This window comes from Mixophyes fleayi, chromosome 7 (assembly GCF_038048845.1).
Source record: "Mixophyes fleayi isolate aMixFle1 chromosome 7, aMixFle1.hap1, whole genome shotgun sequence".
Classification (NCBI taxonomy): domain Eukaryota; kingdom Metazoa; phylum Chordata; class Amphibia; order Anura; family Limnodynastidae; genus Mixophyes; species Mixophyes fleayi.
The window spans coordinates 95,718,711-95,743,634 of NC_134408.1; the positions used below are offsets into that span (position 1 = coordinate 95,718,711).

At 43.2% G+C, this 24,924-nt stretch overlaps 1 long non-coding RNA gene and 1 pseudogene across 1 annotated transcript in view; both read right to left on the reverse strand.

Annotated features, from left to right (window-relative positions):
* The window catches only part of LOC142097914 (uncharacterized), a 72,621-nt gene that overhangs the window by 15,506 nt on the left and 32,191 nt on the right, over nt 1–24,924 (reverse strand). The window lies entirely within an intron of this gene.
* LOC142096984 (COP9 signalosome complex subunit 8 pseudogene) lies at nt 105–685 on the reverse strand (annotated as a pseudogene).

Sequence of the window (24,924 nt, forward strand, 5' to 3'; positions counted from 1 at the left end):
TCAAACCCTTTCAGTCCTAGCGCAGCTCACAAGATGAGGAGTGTGCCTGGCCTACAAGAGTATAGTGATTGTTCAGTCGGAGGATTTAGAAGATCGGGCTATGAAGTGTGGAGAATGCCCCCTCTGCCTTACTTTTGCACATTCTTGATGTCAGGCTGGGAGGGAGCGCTAGTTCTCTAGGAAAGCCACGTAGTCGGTGAGTCTAGCCAGCTGTTGTTCGTTGGGGATCAGAGACAGGGGTGCAGAATCTGGCTTCTTCGGCATTACCATACGCGTTGCAGAATCGGCCTGCCAACCTTGTTCTAAGACACCTTTAACAGCTTCTATCACAGGAAGTCCAACAAAGGCTGCTAAATCATCAGCAGAAATTGATGTGTAAGCTTGTGACACCAGTCGAAATGCACGCTGCCGTGTTGCATCTCGTACAGCCTCCATGACTGGTTGTATGTTTTCAGACCATTGATGGGCAGCTATGGCAGCATAAATTCCTGGGAATTCTCTTTGCCAGATCCTCTGCCCCACCTCCCAAATCCAACCAAGCTCTGCACTGGCAGATTTAACAGCAGGTGGGACTCTTTTCCACAGATAGCGGGCATTATTCATGTCATTGTGCAATAGGTATAGAGATAACAGTTGACAGTAGACCTGGGGGGTAGCAATACCTCCTGGGGCCTCTAGCTCCTGCTCCTCGGCCAATGAAAACTGCTCTGGTGATGACTCCCACAAATTGCCAGGGCACAGACTTGTGCAGTATGAATGGGGTCAATCCGGGATATTCCCGGGTCCGAGGTGCAGTATGAATGGTGTTTCTGAGCTGGGACGAACCGAGCCCCGGCAAAAACCCGGCTTGAAAAACCCGGGATATTGCCGGGGCGGCAGTATGAAAGCGGTATTAGACATCCCCTGTCAGAGTACAGTCTTTGAGCAGTGCAGTTAGGGTTCTTAGACATCCCCTGTCAGAGTACAGTCTCAGAGCAGTGCAGTTAGGTGATTTAGACATCCCTGTCAGAGTACATTCTCAGAGCAGTGAAGATAGGTGTCTTAGACATCCCCTGTCAAAGTACAGTCTCAGAGCAGTGAAGTTAGGTGACTTAGACATCCCTGTCAGAGTACAGTCTCAGAACAGTGCAGTTAGGTGTCTTAGATATTTTCCCTGTCAGAGTACAGTCTCAGAGCAGCGCAGTTAGGTGTCTTGGACATCCCAGTCAGAGTACAATCTCAGATCAGTGCAGGAGTTGGCATTTAGTAACATATATTTTGCTATGATTGCATAGTCCATACAGTATATTTGTAAACACTGGCATTTACCAATATTTGTACCAAGAATTCCATTGCAATCTGTCCACTATAATTAAAAGTCTGTCAATACATACTGACAATATTCTAAAGGCTTCACACAGTAAATAGGCAAAAATAAATGGTGCATTGAGCTGTATAATAATTGCATATGTATTACTGTGAATGCAAAGCATTTTACACACATATATACTGAATAGGTGCCTATGGTATGAAAGTGTGAGCAAAGAGATATACATCGCACATCAGCTGGCTAGACATTGATAATTACTGTGTATGTCTCCGTTCATGTAGAAGACTCAAATATTGTAGTTGTTAGACCTTAAATGTGTTTATTGTCAGTGTATAAAGGGAACTAAGTGACCTACTGTGAATAGTTATAGGACAAATACATTTAGCATTTAAATCCAGATAAAGTTGAATACAGATATCCAATTAAGGGCTGTTGCATGTTTATAAAAAAAGGGTTGTTTAGTAAAAACAGTAGAGATGCTCAATGAACCCCATGTTTTGGTTTTGGATCTGCATTAACTTCGGCTTTTGGTTTTGGTTTTGGCAAACCGATCCCTTGCGTGTTTTGGTTTTAGTTTGGATTTTGGATTTTTTCGAAAAATTGCTAAAATATGCTAAATCACATAATTTTGCTCTTTTTTGTTCCTACATTATTATTAATTATTATTATTAACCCCAATAACACTAATTTCCAGTGATTTCCAGTCATTTTTTCTGTTTGTGGAAGATAAAATGAAAGGAATATTGTAACCTAATGTTACGTAATGTGGCTATGCAAGAACTTGTGAAAGCATGCCTGCCACATTACCCTGGAGCAAATGTGTAATGGGCAAATATCAAAATACAGAACCTTCAGACTGTATAAAAGTAAGGTTGAGGCCTCTAAAAAATCTGGGGCAGGTGCAGATGATGTTTATGTGCCAAAGCTGTGGTACGTTGACTTTCTGCACTTCATCCGTGAAAATGAAATTGCTCGGCAGTCCACATGCAGCCTGGATACGGACAATAGTTCTCCTACTGATGTGGTGCAGGCACATGACATACCTCCTAGTGGAAATGTAAGTAAAGTATATTTTGCAGTTGCTGTGTAACAGGTTAATTAAAGTAGAAATACATAACAATAAAGTTTGCACACATAACATGCTTATGAACAATTGTTACACAAACTCATTCTGCAATAGTACTGCACCCTCCCTGTTAAAATATATAAGGTATGCCTCCCTGTTTAATTTTGCACTGGCACTTGCATTTCTAAGCTGGCTTAACTCTAGTGGTTTCAAGTCCACTACTCTGTTTCCTCTACATTGTTGTCCTCTTATGTATGTTAACTGCGTACACAGAGAGTTTTATGTCTTAGAAAGTTATGCAGAACACAACAGGCCATCACCACTTTGTCTATATTGTCCAAATGTAGATGTCACGAAATAACAGGGATGGCGGCTAGCATAGTTTAACATATCCACGGTATTCACAAGGGACCCCCGCAAGGGAGTTTGAACTTAGCTGCAGAGGGTAAGCAGGTTGTGGTTCTGCAAGACAGTAACGGGTGTAGCGACAGTAGTAGACAGGCGCAGTCAGATGGTCCTGGTCAAAGCCGAACGAGCAGAGTGGCACACAGGGGAATCCAGAGAGAAGTCAGGTCAAACTAAGTAGTCAAACCAGCCGAGCACCAAGGTACCAAATCATAACACAGGACAAAAGTAAGGAGCAAACCGAGTCAGGACCGAGGAATACTGGATCAGAAGTAACAGGAGACGCTGAAGCAGGGAGTGAACCAATACTTTGGCACCCTAATGGTGCCAGAGGATACTATATAAACAGTATGGTGCAAACTGATTCGGCGAAGGAGATTCCGCGGCCAGTGTGTCTGACAGGTGAGCAGGGAGAGCATCCCGTGGCTAGGCAACGAAACGCGAGTGAGCTGGACATGCGCACGCACAACTTGAAAGAAAACAAGGGAGCATCCCGTTGCTAGCTAATGGGACGCGGCTGTTGGGGAAACACAGGCGTCCGCCTCCTGAACCTAGTGTCAGTGCGGAGATAGCACCTGACAGTACCCCACTCTCCTGAAGAAGAATGGTTTGAAATCTGATTCTTCAAGTACTTAGATAGCAGGGGGGGAGCATGTAGATCTTTCTTATCCACCCAGGACATCTCTTCAGGGCCATAACCCTTCCAGTGGACATGGAACTGAGTCTTGCCATGAATAAATTGTGACCCCAAGATGCGTTCAACCTCATATTCGTCGCCCAGAGCCGTCTTGATAGGAGGAGGCGGAGGCTGATAATTGGAGAATTGATTAAGGACCAGTGCTTTTAGTAAGGTGAAATGAATTATATACGCAGAGTGAAGAAGGTAGATGGAGCTTATAGGTAACCTCATTAATAATATGGCAGATGCGAAAATAAATAATATATCGAGGGGTGAATTTCATTGATGGCAGCATTAGTCTGAAGTTGCGCGTCAATATCCAGACCTTGTCCGCTACTTGAAGAACTGGAATTTTCCTATGATGACGGTCAGCAAAGAGCTTGTGCCGTTCCGAGGATTGTAGGGTTTAGACCGTACTTAAGTCCAAATTTTGCGAGAAGTCACGGACCATATCTTGAGCTGCAGGTACCAAAGCTTTCCAAAAAGTGGGAAGTACAGGGAATCTGCCAAAGATAGTAATGAAGGTAGTCACTCTGGAGGATTCATATTGATGGATATTATGTGAAAACTCTGCCCAAGGTAGATAATCACTCCAGGAGGATTGGTGATCGAGCATAAACAACGGAGGAATGTCTCCAATTCCTGGTTGACCCATTCAATTAGACCTTTGGTCTGGGGATGGTATCCTGAGGAGAATTTTAGCTTGATTACTAGATTATTGCAAAAGGATCTCTAGAATCTTGAAATAAATTGTACACCCCTATCGGAGATGATGTCCAGTGGACAACCATGGATACAAATTTTTTTTTATTGAAAAGAGTGGCTAGTTCGGCAGCATATGGCAACTTCTTAAGTGGGACGAAGTGTGCACATTTGGAGAAACGATCGACCACCACCCATATAGTGTTGAAGCCATGGCTATTGGGGAGGTCAGTAATGAAGTCCATACTGACGCATGCCCAAGGAGAGTCTGGAACAGGGAGTGGAAGAAGAAGCCCAGCTGGAGGATGCCTAGGTGTCTTGTGACGAGCACATACTCCGCAGGCTGCAACATATTTGTGAACATCAGCACTCAAGGATAGGTCTGATGTCTGAATGGCAGGAATCTGAAGGATCAAAAGACCTGGACAGGGCATCGCCACTGGAATTTCTTAACCCGCCACGATAAGTCAGAAACACCTGGAATCTAGAAAAAAAAAGTGACAAGTGGGCCTGTCTAGGGTTAAGGCATGCGGCAGACTCCAAATAAGTGAGGTTCTTATAATCCATGAACACAGTAATAGGATGGAGTGTGCCCTCAAAAGTTACCATCATTCTTCTAACGCTATCTTGATGGTCAGAATTTCCTTGTCTCCGGTGCTATAGTTGGCTTCACCGGGTCCTAGAGAGAAAACCACATGGGAAAAAGGTGCCAACGAAATTCTTCTGAGAGAGGACTGCTCCGACGCCCACAGAGAAAGCATCTACCTCTAGGAAAAACGGTTGGAGCTGGTCTGGTTGTCTCAAGACAGGAGTTGTGGCAAAAGCTTCCTTTAGAACCTCGAAGGCCAGAACTGCCTCCTGAGACCAGTTTATGGCTCGTCCACCTGTACAGGTGAGTGACGTGACACGATCAAGGAGGAGAAGTTTTTGATGAACTCCCAGTAATAATTGCTGAATCCAATAAAACGCTGAGTAGCCTTAAGGGTAGAGGATTGACGTCAATAAAGAGTGGATTCCACCTTTTTAGCATCCATTTGAATACCCTTGCCCAAGGTTATATACCCGAGGAAGGGGACCTGATGTTGTTCAAAAAGGCACTTTTCCAATTTGCAATATAGGTGATTGGTACGGAGAAGAGAGAAAACTTCTTTCACATGATCTCGATGAGAGAGTATGTTCCGAGAAAAGACCAGAATATCATCAAGGTAGACGACTACCAATTGGTACAAGTGATCTCTGAAGATTTCGTTGATGAACTCTTGAAAAACTGCAGCAGCATTACAAAGCCCAAAGGGCATCACGATGTACTCATAGTGCCCATCTCTAGTATTAAAGGCAGTTTTCCACTGGTCACCCTGGCGAATGCGAATAAGGTTATCGGCCCCTCTAAGATCAAATTTGGTGAAAATCTGGGCTCCACAGCTCCGATCAAAAAGTTCTGATATGATGAGAAGCGAATAGCAGTTTTTTACCGTAGTTGCATTCAGCTTTCTGTAGTTAATGCAGGGTCTAAAAGTACCATCCTTTTTTTTGACAAAAAAGAAACCTACACCTGCTACTGAGGAAGACTTGTGGATAAAACCAAATTCAAGATTTTCAGAGACGAGTTCCAGAAACGGTCCGTTCTCTTTCTTGTGTACGCTGCCTGTGCAAAATGTCCACCTTAACACAAAGAGAGATTAAATTGTCAAGACTAGACGGAAGCTCACGGGAGGCAAGTCATCCTTAATGCGGTCATTTAACCCCTGCCAAAAGGTAGCTATCAGGGCCTCATTTTTCCAGCAGGGTTCTGAGACCAAGGTTCGAAACTGCATGGCATATTGCCCAGCAGTAAGTGAACCTTGATGGAGAGCTAATAGGCCAGAGGAAACACGGTCCAAGCTCATCAAAGACCTTAAGAAATTTCTTAATGGAGGTGGAAGAATCCTGGAACAGAGGATCATCCCGTTCCCATAGAGAAGTTGCCCAGGCCAAAGCTTGACCAGAGAGGAGGAAAATAATATAAGCCACTTTGGTCCCCTCGGAGACTAAATTTTCCAGAGCAAGCTCAAACTGAATCGCGCACTGGTCCAGGAACCCACGACATTTCTTGGGATCGCCATCATATTTTTCCCGGCAAGGGAAAACATAGGCCTCTGGAACTAGCGGTGCTAAAAGTAGACGTGGTAGCGGCAGTAGATACCGTTATTGCTAAGACAGCTTGGCTTGGTGGAAGAGACCACTATAGGATATCTAGGCGAGATGTATTGTAGGCACTGTAAATGCTGCGCCTGATTGGAGTCTTGCTGAACTACCCTCTGGGCCAAATGGAGCAGAAGGTCTCGAGCAGAGAATTCGTCCTGTCCACTTATTATGGCTAAAGTATACTGTTACGGAATAACAGGAATAGCTGCTAACTGCTATTAGCGCAACTGAGGAAGGAGGCGTGGAGTCTAACGTACCCCTGATATTCACCAGAGAGTTTGGGCTTAGCTGCAGAGGGTACGCAGGGCACCGTTCTCCAAGACAGTCACTGGTGTAGCGACAGTAGTACACAGGCATAATCAGATGGTCCAGGTCAAAGCCAACCGAGCTACAAGGAATCAAATTGTAACACAGATGAATAGTAGGGAACAACCCGAGTTAGAACTGAGGAATACTGGATCAGAAGTAACAGGAGATGCTGGAGAAGGGAGTGAACCAATACTCTGGCATCCTATTGGTTCCAGAGGATACTATATAAACTGTATTGTGCAACCTGATAGGGTGAAGGAGATTCGACAGTCAGCGTGTCTGACAGGTGAGCGGGGAGAGCGTCCATTGCCCGACTGTTGGGGAAGCGCAAGCGTCCGTCTCCTGCACCTAGTGTCAGTGCGGAGACGGCGCCTGGCAGTAGATTTATAGCAGAATGAAAAACTCTGAATCTGTTACTGAGAATTTCAAACGCCTAGCTCATGACTGTCTATAATTAAATATCTGCCTTTCTGTAGACAGATTGCGTTGCGGGTATGGTTTCAATACATTGTTGTGCAATGTAAATGCTTCCTCAGCCACAAACACAAACTTTAGTCCATATTTGTATTACTTCCAGTCGGAATATTAAGTTCATAGTTTTTTAGCTTTGCATGGAAGGGAGTCTGTGCCAATGCACTGCCATCAGACACTTTCCCATTTTTCCCAATGTCCCTAAATAAGAATTCATAGCTCACATCCATTATGGCCATTATAATAAAAAGATCCACTTTTGGATGGGGGAATAATTCGCACATGTTTCCCATCAATGGCACTGCCGTAGTTTGGAAAATTCCATTGCCTCTCAAATTCTTCCGCAATAACTTGCCATTGATCTACCGTGGCAGGAAACTGAAACATAAAGATGTGTGAAAGAGCTACATTATATGCATTTAATGTCATACTCTTTTTTTTTTTCTAATTTTTTCATTACTGTCCTGTTACAGGATTTCATGTTGGATGTTGCTGACCAAGAAGAGACAAGTATAACAACTATTGTACAGGAAAGCCAGGTGACAGTCATCACACGTTTGACCTACCTCGAGCAACGTTAGCAAGAAAAATGAAAAGTGCTAGCAGACCGATACAAGTGGAAATGGAGTGTTTGGTGTGCAACCTCATGTGTAGGGCTACCAAGGAAGATTTGTACCCGGATACAAATATAACACCAGCAAACCACAGGCAGACACCATTGTACATATTTCGGCATACACAGATGCAGCATAGTAATATGGGAGGACAATATTTAATGCCAAAACCATACATAACTTCTACTCTTATTCCCAGCTCAAACATGCAACAGTTCAGTGGAAGTCCATCACAAATGTATAAAATCGAAGTGTTGCAATATGAACAACTATAAACTGTTTATTTGGCTGCTTTTATTGGATTGCACTTTATTTATTTTATATACAGTCATGGGCAAAAGTTTTTAGAATGACACAAGTTTCACAATGTTTGCTGCTTCAGTATTTTTAGACCTTTTTGTAAGATGTTGCTATGATTTAATGAAGTAAAATTACAAGCATTTTATAAGTGTCAAAGGCTTTTATTGACAACTACATGAAGTTCATACAAACAGTCAATATTTGCAATGTTGACCCTTCACTTGGAAGACCTCTGCAATTCGCCCTGGCATGTTGTCAGTCAACTTCTGGGCCACATACAGACTAATGGTGGTCCATTTTTGCCTAATCAATGCTTGGAACATGTCAGAATTTGTGGGTTTTTGTTTGTCCACCCGCCTCTTGAGAATTGACCACAAGTTCTCAATGGGATTAAGGTCTGTGGATTTTCCTGGACATGGACCCAAAATTTCAATATTTTGATCCCCGAGCCACTTAGTTATCACTTTTACCTTATGGCAAGGTGCTCCATTATGCTGGAAAGGCATTGTTCATCACCAAACTGCGCTTGAATGATTGGGAGAAGTTGCACTTGGAGGATGTTTTGGTGCTATTTTTTGTTCATGGCAATGTACTTAGGCAAAATTGTGAGTGAGGCCACTCCCTCTGCTGAGAAGCAACCCCACACATGAATGGTCTCAGGATGATTTACTATTGGCATGACACAGGACTGATGGTAGCGCTCACCTTTCCGTCTGACAAGTATTTTTCCAGATGCCACAAACAATCTGAAAGGGGTTTCATCAGAGAAAATGACTTTACCCCAGTCCTCAGCAGTCCAATTTCTATACGTAATGCAGAATATCAGTCTGTTACTGATAATATTCCTGGAGAGAAGTGGCTTCTTGGCTTGCCTTCTTGACACCAGGCTATCCTCCAAATGTCTTCATCTCACTGTGCGTTCAGATGCACTCACACCTGCCTGCTGCCATTCGTGAGCAAGCTCTGCATTTTTGGTGCCCTGATCCTGCAGGTGAATCAACTTTAGAAGACGGTCCTGTCGCTTGTTGGATGTTCTTGGGCGCCCTGAAGCCGTCTTCACAACTATTTAACCTCCCCCCTCGAATTTCCTGATGATCCGATAATTTAGGTGCAATCTTACTAGCAGCAATATCCTTGCCTGTGAATCTCTTTTTGTGCAAACCAATGTTGATTGCACGTGTTTAATTACAGGTAACCATGGTTAACAGAGGAAGAATAATGATTTCAAGCACCACCTTCCTTTTAAAGCTTACAGTCTGTTATTCTAACTCAATCAGCATGACAGAGTGATCTCCAGCCTTGTCCTCATCAACACTCCCAACTGTGTTAATGAGAGAATCACTGATCTGATGTCAACTGGTCCTTTTGTGGCAGGGCTGAAATACAGTGGAAATTTTATTTTTGGGATAAAGTTCATTGTCATGGCAAAGAGGGACTTTGAAATTAATTGCAATTCATCTGATCACTCTTCATGACATTATGGAGTTTTTGCAAATTGCAATCGTAAAAACTGAGGAAGCAGAAAATCAGAGTTATATAGGGAAAAAATTCTATGCAAACAGAGGGGGCCCATACCCAAGTGCTCCAGTACCGCTCGCATAAATCGGCAATTTATTTTATCAGAGGTCTGCTCGGCATCAGTGGAAAGTAAAAGCGCCTAAGGTCTGTGATAGAAAATTAATGATATCAATCATTTTGGTTGTGTTATCACATTCCTCTCTGTTAGGGACAAATCCCACTTGATAGGAATGGAGTAAATTTTGGAGGAGGAGATTCATGCGATTTGCAGTGAGTTTAGTATAACTTTACATCTCTATTCAGAATGTAGATGGGGAGATAACTTGAGCACTGAAATGGGTCCTTTCCTTCTTTAGGGATGATGGAGATGTGAGCCTCAAATGATGACTGGTGAAGAACGTTTGCCAGTTACTTCGTTAAAGGTGGACAAAATTGTCCCCTAGACGATCTGGGCCCGAGTCATTAAGGCAAGTAAGGCAATAAAAGGAGTAAATGTTCTCCGGGACAATCCATGTTACAATGCAAGCGGTGCAAATTAGTTTATTATTTTTGAACATAAGTTAAATACTGGCTTTTTTGTCATGTAGCATATAAATACTTGATAACTTTCTTTTTACACTGAAATTTAAAGTTGATCTAGGACATGCCCTAGTCCACTTTAAACCACTACCCCACTACCCTACTATAAACCTGTCCCCATATTTTAAATTTACCTCCCCCTCCAATGCAGCATGGTTTTGGACAGGTGCAAAGTTACTCTTTTTTTATGATCTGCTCTCCTTAATGACTCAGGCCCTCTATCTATAAAGATTTTATAGTAGGGGAACGAAAACCAATCTCTTCCCCAACAGTGACAGCTTAATGGATTCATTTAGTTCTTCACTAGAGAAGGGTTGCTCCAGCATCTCCTCCATGTCCTTAGTAAGCATAGGGAAATTGCTTTCTTTCAGGTATTCCCTGATGGCCTCGGCATATCCTGTTTCCATTGGGAGGGGGATATGGGACTCAAGATTATATAGGATATAATAATAACTATGGAAAGTTTTAGCAATATCTTTATCTTTAAAACACTATGTTCCCCTCTTTTCTCTAACTGAGGGAATGTAGGTCTGGACGCATAATTAAAGTACTGTAATAAAATCATATTGGGGATGTCGTCTTCTGGGATGGACGGTTGCACTTCAGCCAGAAAATCAAACAAATCCAGTGTTTCAGATTCAATAGCCTCAGCTAGTTTTATTCACCAGTTTGCAAACAGAACAAAAACAAACAAAATCCTAAACCAAACAAATGGAACTCACAGGACAAACTGCAGCTTCTCTCAGGAGACAACTTCAGCCTTTTACAGACCCCACACATGTGTACCTCCTGATTACTCTGCTGGGAGCTGCTGAGCCGAAGACCTGGACTGGGCCTTTTGTATGGAGCCCTCCCTACTCTCTCCATACAAAACACCAACTACCCTTACCAGCTTTTCCTGAAGCTGAGAAACCGAATGGTAAACTTTTCCTCAGACACAAAACAATTTCCTGGTGTTTTACAATACAAATGACAGGAATCTGGGACTAATATATCTGCCATTCACTACTTTTCCAAGAGCTTCTGTCACAGTACACTTGTGTATGACTTGAACGCTTAGCCCCACCTGAATTTTAGGTTAGGTCTACTCTAAGGGACCCATGGCTGGGTGAATCCATTTCAGCCCCCTTTCTTTTCTTTGATTTTTTTTAAAAGTTTTATTTTTGCAAGGTCATGGAATACAACCAAAAGTGAGAGTATATCTAAATAGGTATATGTAGTAAACATTGACTATGTTTACTACAAATACTAGTTCATGCTTGCCAACTCTCCCGGAATGTCCGGGAGACTCCCGCATTTTCCGAGAGTACAAACTGGTTTCAGTTAAGTCAACTGCTGCATTTCTTTATTATTTACTGCTTGTTTGCCAAGATCTGTAAATCCATTGTTCCATTTAACCTGAACTGTTACTGTTTATTTTGCCTTACCTGGATTATACTTTTCTGCAATAAACAGTTTAAAACGTTTATATCACGTGTCTGGCTCCATGGCTGTAATTAAGGAAGTGGTTTTGAACAGAACCCTAACATAATGACCAGCCAAAAAGAAAGCCTTGGAGTCATGTGGAAAAACCCTGCTTCAGATTTTACCTAGAACTCTCATTGCAATTGATTTCATTTGTTTTCTCCCTGCAAACATGTCTGCTCTACAAATGGCTGAACAGCCTCTGCTTCAGTATCTACAAACTGACATAATTCTGTTACGCTCTCAGCTGGCTCAATTTTCTGCTATACTTTTTGGACCCACTCAGGAGACTATCAGAATCTGTTTCTCTGAAATCCAATACTGTTGATTTGCTTCAGCCAACTCTGTCTGCTGCTGAAACTGTGCTGCCAGCACCTCTTAATAGTACTATGACAAATTTGCATTTAACTAACAACTACAGTGTAACAAATGCCTGGTTCACAGGTGGTCCACGCCCCCACCTGACCGAAGCAGAGCGATGGTGCAGAATAACCAACAAACTGTGTCTCTACTGCGCAAGTAATATACACTTCTTACAAGCCTGTCCTCTCCGCAGACCACGACAGCCTACCAAACCATTTTCTGTTGTTACTTCTCCGCATTCTGGATTTGTTTACACTTCACCTGTTCTGCTCCCTGGGATAAGACCCAATCTGCCAACCCCAGTTACCAGCTCTGAGGCGCCAGCTCCAGCCGCCTGCCCTGAGGTGCCAGCCTATGTCTCCTGTCCCGAGGTGCCAGCCTCTGTCTCCTGTCCCAAGGTGCCAGCCTCTGTCTCCTGTCCCGAGGTGCCAGCCTCTGTCTCCTGTCCTGAGGTGCCAGCCTCTGTCTCCTGTCCCGAGGTGCCAGCCTCTGTCTCCAGCTCTGAGGTCACATCATCTGCCTCCAGCTCTGAGGTCACATCATCTGCCTCCAGCTCTGAGGTCACATCATCTGCCTCCAGCTCTGAGGTCACATCATGTGTCTCTCTGTTCCTGGATTACCTGCATGTTTCTGGCTGCTACTACAAACTGGTTTCAGTTAAGTCATCTGCTGCATTTCTTTATTATTTACTGCTTGTTTGCCCAGATCTGGAAATCCATTGTTCCATTCACTGTTACTGTTTATTTTGCCTTACCTGGATTATACTTTTCTGCAATAAACAGTTTAAACAGTTTAAAACGTTTATATCACGTGTCTGGCTCCATGGCTGTAATTAAGGAAGTGGTTTTGAACAGAACCCTAACAGATGGCAAGTAAAGTAATAAGTGAGATGGATACAGGGGAGGAAGGAGCTCCCAATTGGGAGGAGGGGAGAGGAGATTTGTCCAGGGCCCGATCAAGGACAACATTAAAATGTCTACCAAGTATCACTGTGCCACCCGCTCAATGCATTTAAAGAATCTGGTAAAAAAAAGGCTTTTGTTTCTGGCTTGGGGCATTATTCGAGTCCAGTGTGACAGGAGCAGAGCGGATGGTGCTCTCTATAATCAGGAAGCCGCCCTCTGGTTTTGCATAAGTGTTAGTGTGCGGAAAGAGAACATTGCTATGAATCAATAAAGCCACCCCCCATTTCTTGCAGTCCACAGAGGCAAAGAAGGTTTGGAAAAACTGCTTACCCTGGAGTTGGGAGTGAACTCCAGTGAGATGCGTTTCATGTGGAAAAACAATGTCAGCTCTCTCTCTCTTCTGCAGGCTCCCAACAGCATGGTGCGTTTACGTGGGGTGTTGAGGTTGTTGACATTAACAGAGATGGTTTTTAAAGAAATGGCACTGTTGGAAAGCCAGTTCTTGAATGTAATACTAGAGGCTGAGAAAAAAGGAACAAACGATCAGTCCATCCCCGAGACAGATAATATGAATACAAGATAATAGAATGAAGAAAACCACAAAAGAGTAAATGAAAGGTGAAAACCCATTATGAAAGGAACCCAAAAAGGGATCAAAAATAGGGAGGATGAAAAATACCAGGGGAATTCTTTAGAGGAAAAAGAGCAGGAGCAGGAGCAGAACAGCAGCACCTCTGAAGGACCAAAGGCACTGCTGCCACATACAAAAAACAGGCAGAGTGTAACAACTACTGATATGTTGCTAACTCCGCACACTACTCACCGGTTAGTTATAATTGTTATTCTTTTTCCTCTAAAGAATTCCCCTGGTATTTTTCATCCTCCCTATTTTTGATCCCTTTTTGGGTTCCTTTCATAATGGGTTTTCACCTTTCATTTACTCTTTTGTGGTTTTCTTCATTCTATTATCTTGTATTCATATTATCTGTCTCGGGGATGGACTGATCGTTTGTTCCTTTTTTCTCAGCCTCTAGTATTACATTCAAGAACTGGCTTTCCAACAGTGCCATTTCTTTAAAAACCATCTCTGTTAATGTCAACAACCTCAACACCCCACGTAAACGCACCATGCTGTTGGGAGCCTGCAGAAGAGAGAGAGAGAGCTGACATTGTTTTTCCACATGAAACGCATCTCACTGGAGTTCACTCCCAACTCCAGGGTAAGCAGTTTTTCCAAACCTTCTTTGCCTCTGTGGACTGCAAGAAACGGGGGGGTGGCTTTATTGATTCATAGTAATGTTCTCTTTCCGCACACTAACACTTATGCAAAACCAGAGGGCGGCTTCCTGATTATAGAGAGCACCCTCCGCTCTGCTCCTGTCACACTGGACTCGAATAACGCCCCAAGCCAGAAACAAAAGCCTTTTTTTACCAGAATCTTTAAATGCATTGAGCGGGTGGCACAGTGATACTTGGTAGACATTTTAATGTTGTCCTTGATCAGGCCCTGGACAAATCTCCTCTCCCCTCCTCCCAATTGGGAGCTCCTTCCTCCCCTGTATCCATCTCACTTATTACTTTACTTGCCATCTGTTAGGGTTCTGTTCAAAACCACTTCCTTAATTACAGCCATGGAGCCAGACACGTGATATAAACGTTTTAAACTGTTTAAACTGTTTATTGCAGAAAAGTATAATCCAGGTAAGGCAAAATAAACAGTAACAGTGAATGGAACAATGGATTTCCAGATCTTGGCAAATAAGCAGTAAATAATAAAGAAATGCAGCAGATGACTTAACTGAAACCAGTTTGTAGTAGCAGCCAGAAACATGCAGGTAATCCAGGAACAGAGAGACACATGATGTGACCTCAGTGCTGAAGGCAGATGATGTGACCTCAGAGCTGGAGGCAGATGATGTGACCTCAGAGCTGGAGGCAGATGATGTGACCTCAGAGCTGGAGACAAAGGCTGGCACCTCGGGACAGGAGACAGAGGCTGGCACCTCAGGACAGGAGACAGAGGCTGGCACCTCGGGACAGGAGACAGAGGCTGGCACCTCGGGACAGGAGACAGAGGCTGGCACCTCACCTCGGGACAGGAGACATAGGCTGGCACCTCAGGGCAGGCGGCTGGAGCTGGCGCCTCAGAGCTGGTAACTGGGGTTGGCAGATTGGGTCTTATCCCAGGGAGCAGAACAGGTGAAGTGTAAACAAATCCAGAATGCGGAGAAGTAACAACAGAAAATGGTTTGGTAGGCTGTCGTGGTCTGCGGAGAGGACAGGCTTGTAAGAAGTGTATATTACTTGCGCAGTAGAGACACAGTTTGTTGGTTATTCTGCACCATCGCTCTGCTTCGGTCAGGTGGGGGCGTGGACCACCTGTGAACCAGGCATTTGTTACACTGTAGTTGTTAGTTAAATGCAAATTTGTCATAGTACTATTAAGAGGTGCTGGCAGCACAGTTTCAGCAGCAGACAGAGTTGGCTGAAGCAAATCAACAGTATTGGATTTCAGAGAAACAGATTCTGATAGTCTCCTGAGTGGGTCCAAAAGAATAGCAGAAAATTGAGCCAGCTGAGAGCGTAACAGAATTATGTCAGTTTGTAGATACTGAAGCAGAGGCTGTTCAGCCATTTGTAGAGCAGACATGTTTGCAGGGAGAAAACAAATGAAATCAATTGCAATGAGAGTTCCAGGTGAAATCTGAAGCAGGGTTTTTCAACATGACTCCAAGGCTTTCTTTTTGGCTGGTCATTATGTTAGGGTTCTGTTCAAAACCACTTCCTTAATTACAGCCATGGAGCCAGACACGTGATATAAACATTTTAAACTGTTTATTGCAGAAAAGTATAATCCAGGTAAGGCAAAATAAACAGTGGATTCACCCAGCCATGGGTCCCTTAGAGTAGACCTAACCTAAAATTCAGGTGGGGCTAAGCGTTCAAGTCATACACAAGTGTACTGTGACAGAAGCTCTTGGAAAAGTAGTGAATGGCAGATATATTAGTCCCAGATTCCTGTCATTTGTATTGTAAAACACCAGGGAATTGTTTTGTGTCTGAGGAAAAGTTTACCATTCGGTTTCTCAGCTTCAGGAAAAGCTGGTAAGGGTAGTTGGTGTTTTGTATGGAGAGAGTAGGGAGGGCTCCATACAAAAGGCCCAGTCCAGGTCGTCGGCTCAGCAGCTCCCAGCAGAGTAATCAGGAGGTACACATGTGTGGGGTCTGTAAAAGGCTGAAGTTGTCTCCTGAGAGAAGCTGCAGTTTGTCCTGTGAGTTCCATTTGTTTGGTTTAGGATTTTGTTTGTTTTTGTTCTGTTTGCAAACTGGTGAATAAAACTAGCTGATGCTATTGAATCTGAAACACTGGATTTGTGTGATTTTCTGGCTGAAGTGCAACCGTCCATCCCAGAAGACGACATCCCCAATATGATTTTATTACAGTACTTTAATTATTCTGTAATATCTGGATGATTTGGCCTTGTTCTGTGAAACCTTCAAAATTCAGGTTAACGCATTGTACCTGTTATTGTTAATGTTTAAATGCTATAACCCCATAGAAAGAAAAACGTAATTCTGAGAAGTACATTAGGTGCAGTTGACCAAAACCTAGTTTTGGTAGCTCATTGTGAATTCCCATATACCCATGTCCCTGAAAGCAGAAATTCTCTTTTACTGTTCACAACAAAATTATACTATTATAATGTGTTTTTTGTATATGTCGTTTGTTTGTTTCCACTCCTCCCCTTTTTCCCCTTTTGTTTCTTTCTCTGCTCCTTCCCAGGTAACTACTATCCTGGGTGCTCGGGCTACTATGCCTGATCTCAATCCCCCTGCCAGAGGTTGATACTCTGCTTCAACTTAAAATTCCTCCAGAAATATCTTCTAATGGATAAGTTACACATTTCTTCTCTTAATGCCAAAGGCCATAATATACCTGAAAAACGTTCACACATGTTAAATACCCTCTGCACTCAAAAAATTGACGGTGCATGCTTTCAAAAAACACATTTTAAACAACACTCAGCAACATCTTTACTTACCCGCCACTACCCTATGAGCTTTTTTTAACAATAACCCTGCAGGTAAAGCCAAAGGGGTGGCGATTATTTTTTTCAAAAGGTTAAATTTCAAAGACACTATAGTAACCAAATTCAGGGAAGGTAGAGGTCTTTTGGTAAAGGGCAAATTACTTGGCTAAACCTTAAGTTTTGTTAATATCTACGCCACCAAACCAGGGTCAGTCGGCTTTCTTGTCACGTACGCTAGACTTGATCGATGAGCACAAAGAGGATGTTTTAATAGTGGGTGGAGATCTTCTTTGGTCCATGGACCACCAGCAGGACACGCTGGGAAGGGGCAACAGACTGCCACTGCGAGAAGCCAAGAAAACTAGGCATATTATCAATAAGCACCAATTGATCGACTCTTTGCACTTCCTACATCCCAGTGGCAGAGACTGTACTTACTATTGCATCCGACATTCTTGCTATTCTAGAATTGATTACTTCTTTATTGAGCATAGACACTAGGGGCTAGATTTACTAACTTGCGGGTTTGAAAAAGTGGGGATGTTGCCTATAGCAACCAATCAGATTCTAGCTTTCATTTATTTAGTGCTTTCTACAAAATGACAGCTAGAATCTGATTGGTTGCTATAGGCAACATCCCCACTTTTTCAAGCCCGCAGCTAAGTAAATATAGCCCCTGGACCTTCTCCTAGATTCCCATATAGGGCATATAGTCTCAAAATCTGGGAGGCCCACAGGTGCATCATTAGAGGACAGTGTATACAATTGGAATCATTCCTTTAAAAAAAATGGAGGCTCTTAGGAAATCCCTCCTCTCCCAAATTTAATCTTTGGAGACTAAACATAAAAGTTCCCTGTCTCCAGACACCTATGTAGAAGTAGAAACTGCTCAAAAGATTTTAAATAAGCTATTAGATGTTAGAACAAACTTGGCTTTCAGAAAATGAAAAAATAGATTCCTCAGGTGGAGAAACAAACTGGGGAGACTTCTTGCTAGGCCCTTCCAAAAACAACGCGTCCAGACCTACATTCCCTCAGTTAGAGAAAAGAGGAGAACATAGTGTTTTAAAGATAAAGATATTGCTAAAACTTTCCATAGTTATTATTATATCCTATATAATCTTGAGTCCCATATCCCCCTCCCAATGGAAACAGGATATGCCGAGGCCATCAGGGAATACCTGAAAGAAAGCAATTTCCCTATGCTTACTAAGGACATGGAGGAGATGCTGGAGCAACCCTTCTCTAGTGAAGAACTAAATGAATCCATTAAGCTGTCACTGTTGGGGAAGAGCCTGGTCCGGATTGGTTTTCGTTCTCCTACTATAAAATCTTTTTAGATAGAGGGCCTGAGTCATTAAGGAGAGCAGATCATAAAAAAAGAGTAACTTTGCACCTGTCCAAAACCATGCTGCATTGGAGGGGGAGGTAAATTTAAAATATGGGGACAGGTTTATAGTAGGGTAGTGGGGTAGTGGTTTAAAGTGGACTAGGGCATGTCCTAGATCAACTTTAAATTTCAGTGTAAAAAGAAAGTTATCAAGTATTTATATGCTACATGACAAAAAAGCCAGTATTTAACTTATGTTCAAAATAATAAACTAATTTGCACCGCTTGCATTGTAACATGGATTGTCCCGGAGAACATTTACTCCTTTTATTGCCTTACTTTCCTTAATGACTCGGGCCCAGATCGTCTAGGGGACAATTTTGTCCACCTTTAACGAAGTAACTGGCAAACGTTCTTCACCAGTCATCATTTGAGGCTCACATCTCCATCATCCCTAAAGAAGGAAAGGACCCATTTCAGTGCTCAAGTTATCGCCCCATCTACATTCTGAATAGAGATGTAAAGTTATACTAAACTTATCACTAAACTCACTGCAAATCGCATGAATCTCCTCCTCCAAAATGTACTCCATTCCGATCAAGTGGGATTTGTCCCTAACAGAGAGGAATGTGATAACACAACCAAAATGATTGATATCATTAATTTTCTATCACAGACCTTAGGCGCTTTTACTTTCCACTGATGCCGAGCAGACCTCTGATAAAATAAATTGCCGATTTATGCGAGCGGTACTGGAGCACTTGGGTATGGGCCCCCTCTGTTTGCATAGAATTTTTTCCCTATATAACTCTGATTTTCTGCTTCCTCAGTTTTTACGATTGCAATTTGCAAAAACTCCATAATGTCATGAAGAGTGATCAGATGAATTGCAATTAATTTCAAAGTCCCTCTTTGCCATGACAATGAACTTTATCCCAAAAATAAAATTTCCACTGTATTTCAGCCCTGCCACAAAAGGACCAGTTGACATCAGATCAGTGATTCTCTCATTAACACAGTTGGGAGTGTTGATGAGGACAAGGCTGGAGATCACTCTGTCATGCTGATTGAGTTAGAATAACAGACTGTAAGCTTTAAAAGGAAGGTGGTGCTTGAAATCATTATTCTTCCTCTGTTAACCATGGTTACCTGTAATTAAACACGTGCAATCAACATTGGTTTGCACAAAAAGAGATTCACAGGCAAGGATATTGCTGCTAGTAAGATTGCACCTAAATTATCGGATCATCAGGAAATTCGAGGGGGGAGGTTCAATAGTTGTGAAGACGGCTTCAGGGCGCCCAAGAACATCCAACAAGCGACAGGACCGTCTTCTAAAGTTGATTCACCTGCAGGATCAGGGCACCAAAAATGCAGAGCTTGCTCACGAATGGCAGCAGGCAGGTGTGAGTGCATCTGCACGCACAGTGAGATGAAGACATTTGGAGGATAGCCTGGTGTCAAGAAGGCCAGCCAAGAAGCCACTTCTCTCCAGGAATATTATCAGTGACAGACTGATATTCTGCATTACGTATAGAAATTGGACTGCTGAGGACTGGGGTAAAGTCATTTTCTCTGATGAAACCCCTTTCAGATTGTTTGTGGCATCTGGAAAAATACTTGTCAGACGGAAAGGTGAGCGCTACCATCAGTCCTGTGTCATGCCAATAGTAAAGCATCCTGAGACCATTCATGTGTGGGGTTGCTTCTCAGCAGAGGGAGTGGCCTCACTCACAATTTTGCCTAAGTACATTGCCATGAACAAAAAATAGCACCAAAACATCCTCCAAGAGCAACTTCTCCCAATCATTCAAGCGCAGTTTGGTGATGAACAATGCCTTTCCAGCATAATGGAGCACCTTGCCATAAGGTAAAAGTGATAACTAAGTGGCTCGGGGATCAAAACATTGAAATTTTGGGTCCATGTCCAGGAAAATCCACAGACCTTAATCCCATTGAGAACTTGTGGTCAATTCTCAAGAGGCGGGTGGACAAACAAAAACCCACAAATTCTGACATGTTCCAAGCATTGATTAGGCAAAAATGGACCACCATTAGTCTGTATGTGGCCCAGAAGTTGACTGACAACATGCCAGGGCGAATTGCAGAGGTCTTCCAAAAGAAGGGTCAACATTGCAAATATTGACTGTTTGTATGAACTTCATGTAGTTGTCAATAAAAGCCTTTGACACTTATAAAATGCTTGTAATTTTACTTCAGTAAATCATAGCAACATCTTACAAAAAGGTCTAAAAATACTGAAGCAGCAAACATTGTGAAACTTGTGTCATTCTAAAAACTTAGAAAAAAAAAAAGAGTATGACATTAAATGCATATAATGTAGCTCTTTCACACATCTTTATGTTTCAGTTTCCTGCCACGGTAGATCAATGGCAAGTTATTGCGGAAGAATTTGAGAGGCAATGGAATTTTCCAAACTACGGCAGTGCCTTTGATGGGAAACATGTGCGAATTATTCCCCCATCCAAAAGTGGATCTTTTTATTATAATGGCCATAATGGATGTGAGCTATGAATTCTTATTTAGGGACATTGGGAAAAATGGGAAAGTGTCTGATGGCAGTGCATTGGCACAGACTCCCTTCCATGCAAAGCTAAAAAACTATGAACTTAATATTCCGACTGGAAGTAATACAAATATGGACTAAAGTTTGTGTTTGTGGCTGAGGAAGCATTTACATTGCATAACAATGTATTGAAACCATACCCGCAACGCAATCTGTCTACAGAAAGGCAGATATTTAATTATAGACAGTCATGAGCTAGGCGTTTGAAATTCTCAGTAACAGATTCAGAGTTTTTCATTCTGCTATAAATCTACTGTCAGGCGCCGTCTCCGCACTGACACTTGGTGCAGGAGACGGACGCTTGCGCTTCCCCAACAGTCGGGCAATGGACGCTCTCCCCGCTCACCTGTCAGACACGCTGACTGTCGAATCTCCTTCACCCTATCAGGTTGCACAATACAGTTTATATAGTATCCTCTGGAACCATTAGGATGCCAGAGTATTGGTTCACTCCCTTCTCCAGCATCTCCTGTTACTTCTGATCCAGTATTCCTCAGTTCTAACTCGGGTTGTTCCCTACTATTCATCTGTGTTACAATTTGATTCCTTGTAGCTCGGTTGGCTTTGACCTGGACCATCTGATTATGCCTGTGTACTACTGTCGCTACACCAGTGACTGTCTTGGAGAACCGTGCCCTGCGTACCCTCTGCAGCTAAGCCCAAACTCTCTGGTGAATATCAGGGGTACGTTAGACTCCACGCCTCCTTCCTCAGTTGTGCTAATAGCAGTTAGCAGCTATTCCTGTTATTCCGTAACAGTATACTTTAGCCATAATAAGTGGACAGGACGAATTCTCTGCTCGAGACCTTCTGCTCCATTTGGCCCAGAGGGTAGTTCAGCAAGACTCCAATCAAGCGCAGCTCTTACAGTGCCTACAATACATCTCGCCTAGATATCCTATAGTGGTCTCTTCCACCAAGCCAAGCTGTCTTAGCAATAACGGTATCTACTGCCGCTACCACGTCTACTTTTAGCACCCCTAGTTCCAGAGGCCTATGTTTTCCCTTGCCAGGAAAAATATGATGGCGATCCCAAGAAATGTCATGGGTTCCTGGACCAGTGCGCGATTCAGTTTGAGCTTGCTCTGGAAAATTTAGTCTCCGAGGGGACCAAAGTGGCTTATATTATTTTCCTCCTCTCTGGTCAAGCTTTTGCCTGGGCAACTTCTCTATGGGAACGGGATGTTCCTCTGTTCCAGGATTCTTCCCCCTCCATTAAGAAATTTCTTAAGGTCTTTGATGAGCCTGGACCGTGTTTCCTCTGGCCTATTAGCTCTCCATCAAGGTTCACTTACTGCTGGGCAATATGCCATGCAGTTTCGAACCTTGGTCTCAGAACCCTGCTGGAAAAATGAGGCCCTGATAGCTACCTTTTGGCAGGGGTTAAATGACCGCATTAAGGACGACTTGCCTCCCGTGAGCTTCCGTCTAGTCTTAACAATTTAATCTCTCTTTGTGTTAAGGTGGACATTTTGCACAGGCAGCGTACACAAGAAAGAGAATGGACCGTTTCTGGAACTCGTCTCTGAAAATCTTGAATTTGGTTTTATCCATAAGTCTTCCTCACCAGCAGGTGTAGGTTTCTTTTTTGTCAAAAAAAAGGATGGTACTTTTAGACCCTGCATTAACTACAGAAAGCTGAATGCAACTACGGTAAAAAACTGCTATTCGCTTCTCATCATATCAGAACTTTTTGATCGGAGCTGTGGAGCCCAGATTTTCACCAAATTTGATCTTAGAGGGGCCGATAACCTTATTCGCATTCGCCAGGGTGACCAGTGGAAAACTGCCTTTAATACTAGAGATGGGCACTATGAGTACATCGTGATGCCCTTTGGGCTTTGTAATGCTGCTGCAGTTTTTCAAGAGTTCATCAACGAAATCTTCAGAGCTCACTTGTACCAATCGGTAGTCGTCTACCTTGATGATATTCTGGTCTTTTCTCGGAACATACTCTCTCATCGAGATCATGTCAAAGAAGTTTTCTCTCTTCTCCGTACCAATCACCTATATTGCAAATTGGAAAAGTGCCTTTTTGAACAACATCAGGTCCCCTTCCTCGGGTATATAACATCGGGCAAGGGTATTCAAATGGATCCTAAAAAGGTGGAATCCACTCTTTATTGACGTCAATCCTCTACCCTAAAGGCTACTCAGCGTTTTATTGGATTCAGCAATTATTACTGGGAGTTCATCAAAAACTTCTCCTCCTTGATCGTGTCACGTCACTCACCTGTACAGGTGGACGAGCCATAAACTGGTCTCAGGAGGCAGTTCTGGCCTTCGAGGTTCTAAAGGAAGCTTTTGCCACAACTCCTGTCTTGAGACAACCAGACCAGCTCCAACCGTTTTTCCTAGAGGTAGATGCTTTCTCTGTGGGCGTCGGAGCAGTCCTCTCTCAGAAGAATTTCGTTGGCACCTTTTTCCCATGTGGTTTTCTCTCTAGGACCCGGTGAAGCCAACTATAGCACCGGAGACAAGGAAATTCTGACCATCAAGATAGCGTTAGAAGAATGATGGTAACTTTTGAGGGCACACTCCATCCTATTACTGTGTTCACGGATCATAAAAACCTCACTTATTTGGAGTCTGCCGCATGCCTTAACCCTCGACAGGCCCACCTGTCACTTTTTTTTCTAGATTACAGGTGTTTCTGACTTATCGTGGCGGGTTAAGAAATTCCAGTGGCGATGCCCTGTCCAGGTCTTTTGATCATTCAGATTCCTGCCATTCAGACCTATCCTTGAGTGCTGATGTTCACAAATATGTTGCAGCCTGCGGAGTATGTGCTCGTCACAAGACACCTAGGCATCCTCCAGCTGGGCTTCTTCTTCCACTCCCTGTTCCAGACTCTCCTTGGGCATGCGTCAGTATGGACTTCATTACTGACCTCCCCAATAGCCATGGCTTCAACACTATATGGGTGGTGGTCGATCGTTTCTCCAAATGTGCACTCTTCGTCCCACTTAAGAAGTTGCCATATGCTGCCGAACTAGCCACTCTTTTCAATAAAAAAAAATTTGTATCCATGGTTGTCCACTGGACATCATCTCCGATAGGGGTGTACAATTTATTTCAAGATTCTGGAGATCCTTTTGCAATAATCTAGTAATCAAGCTAAAATTCTCCTCAGGATACCATCCCCAGACCAAAGGTCTAATTGAATGGGTCAACCAGGAATTGGAGACATTCCTCCGTTGTTTATGCTCGATCACCAATCCTCCTGGAGTGATTATCTACCTTGGGCAGAGTTTTCACATAATATCCATCAATATGAATCCTCCAGAGTGACTACCTTCATTACTATCTTTGGCAGATTCCCTGTACTTCCCACTTTTTGGAAAGCTTTGGTACCTGCAGCTCAAGATATGGTCCGTGACTTCTCGCAAAATTTGGACTTAAGTACGGTCTAAACCCTACAATCCTCGGAACGGCACAAGCTCTTTGCTGACCGTCATTATAGGAAAATTCCAGTTCTTCAAGTAGCGGACAAGGTCTGGATATTGACGCGCAACTTCAGACTAATGCTGCCATCAATGAAATTCGCCCCTCGATATATTATTTATTTTCGCATCTGCCATATTATTAATGAGGTTACCTATAAGCTCCATCTACCTTCTTCACTCTGCGTATATAATTCATTTCACCTTACTAAAAGCACTGGTCCTTAATCAATTCTCCAATTATCAGCCTCCGCCTCCTCCTATCAAGACGGCTCTGGGCGACGAATATGAGGTTGAACGCATCTTGGGGTCACAATTTATTCATGGCAAGACTCCGTTCCATGTCCACTGGAAGGGTTATGGCCCTGAAGAGATGTCCTGGGTGGATAAGAAAGATCTACATGCTCCCCCCCTGCTATCTAAGTACTTGAAGAATCAGATTTCAAACCATTCTTCTTCAGGAGAGTGGGGTACTGTCAGGTGCTATCTCCGCACTGACACTAGGTTCAGGAGGCGGACGCCTGTGTTTCCCCAACAGCCGCATCCCATTAGCTAGCAACGGGATGCTCCCTTGTTTTCTTTCAAGTTGTGCGTGTGCATGTCCAGCTCACTCGCGTTTCGTTGCCTAGCCACGGGATGCTCTCCCTGCTCACCTGTCAGACACA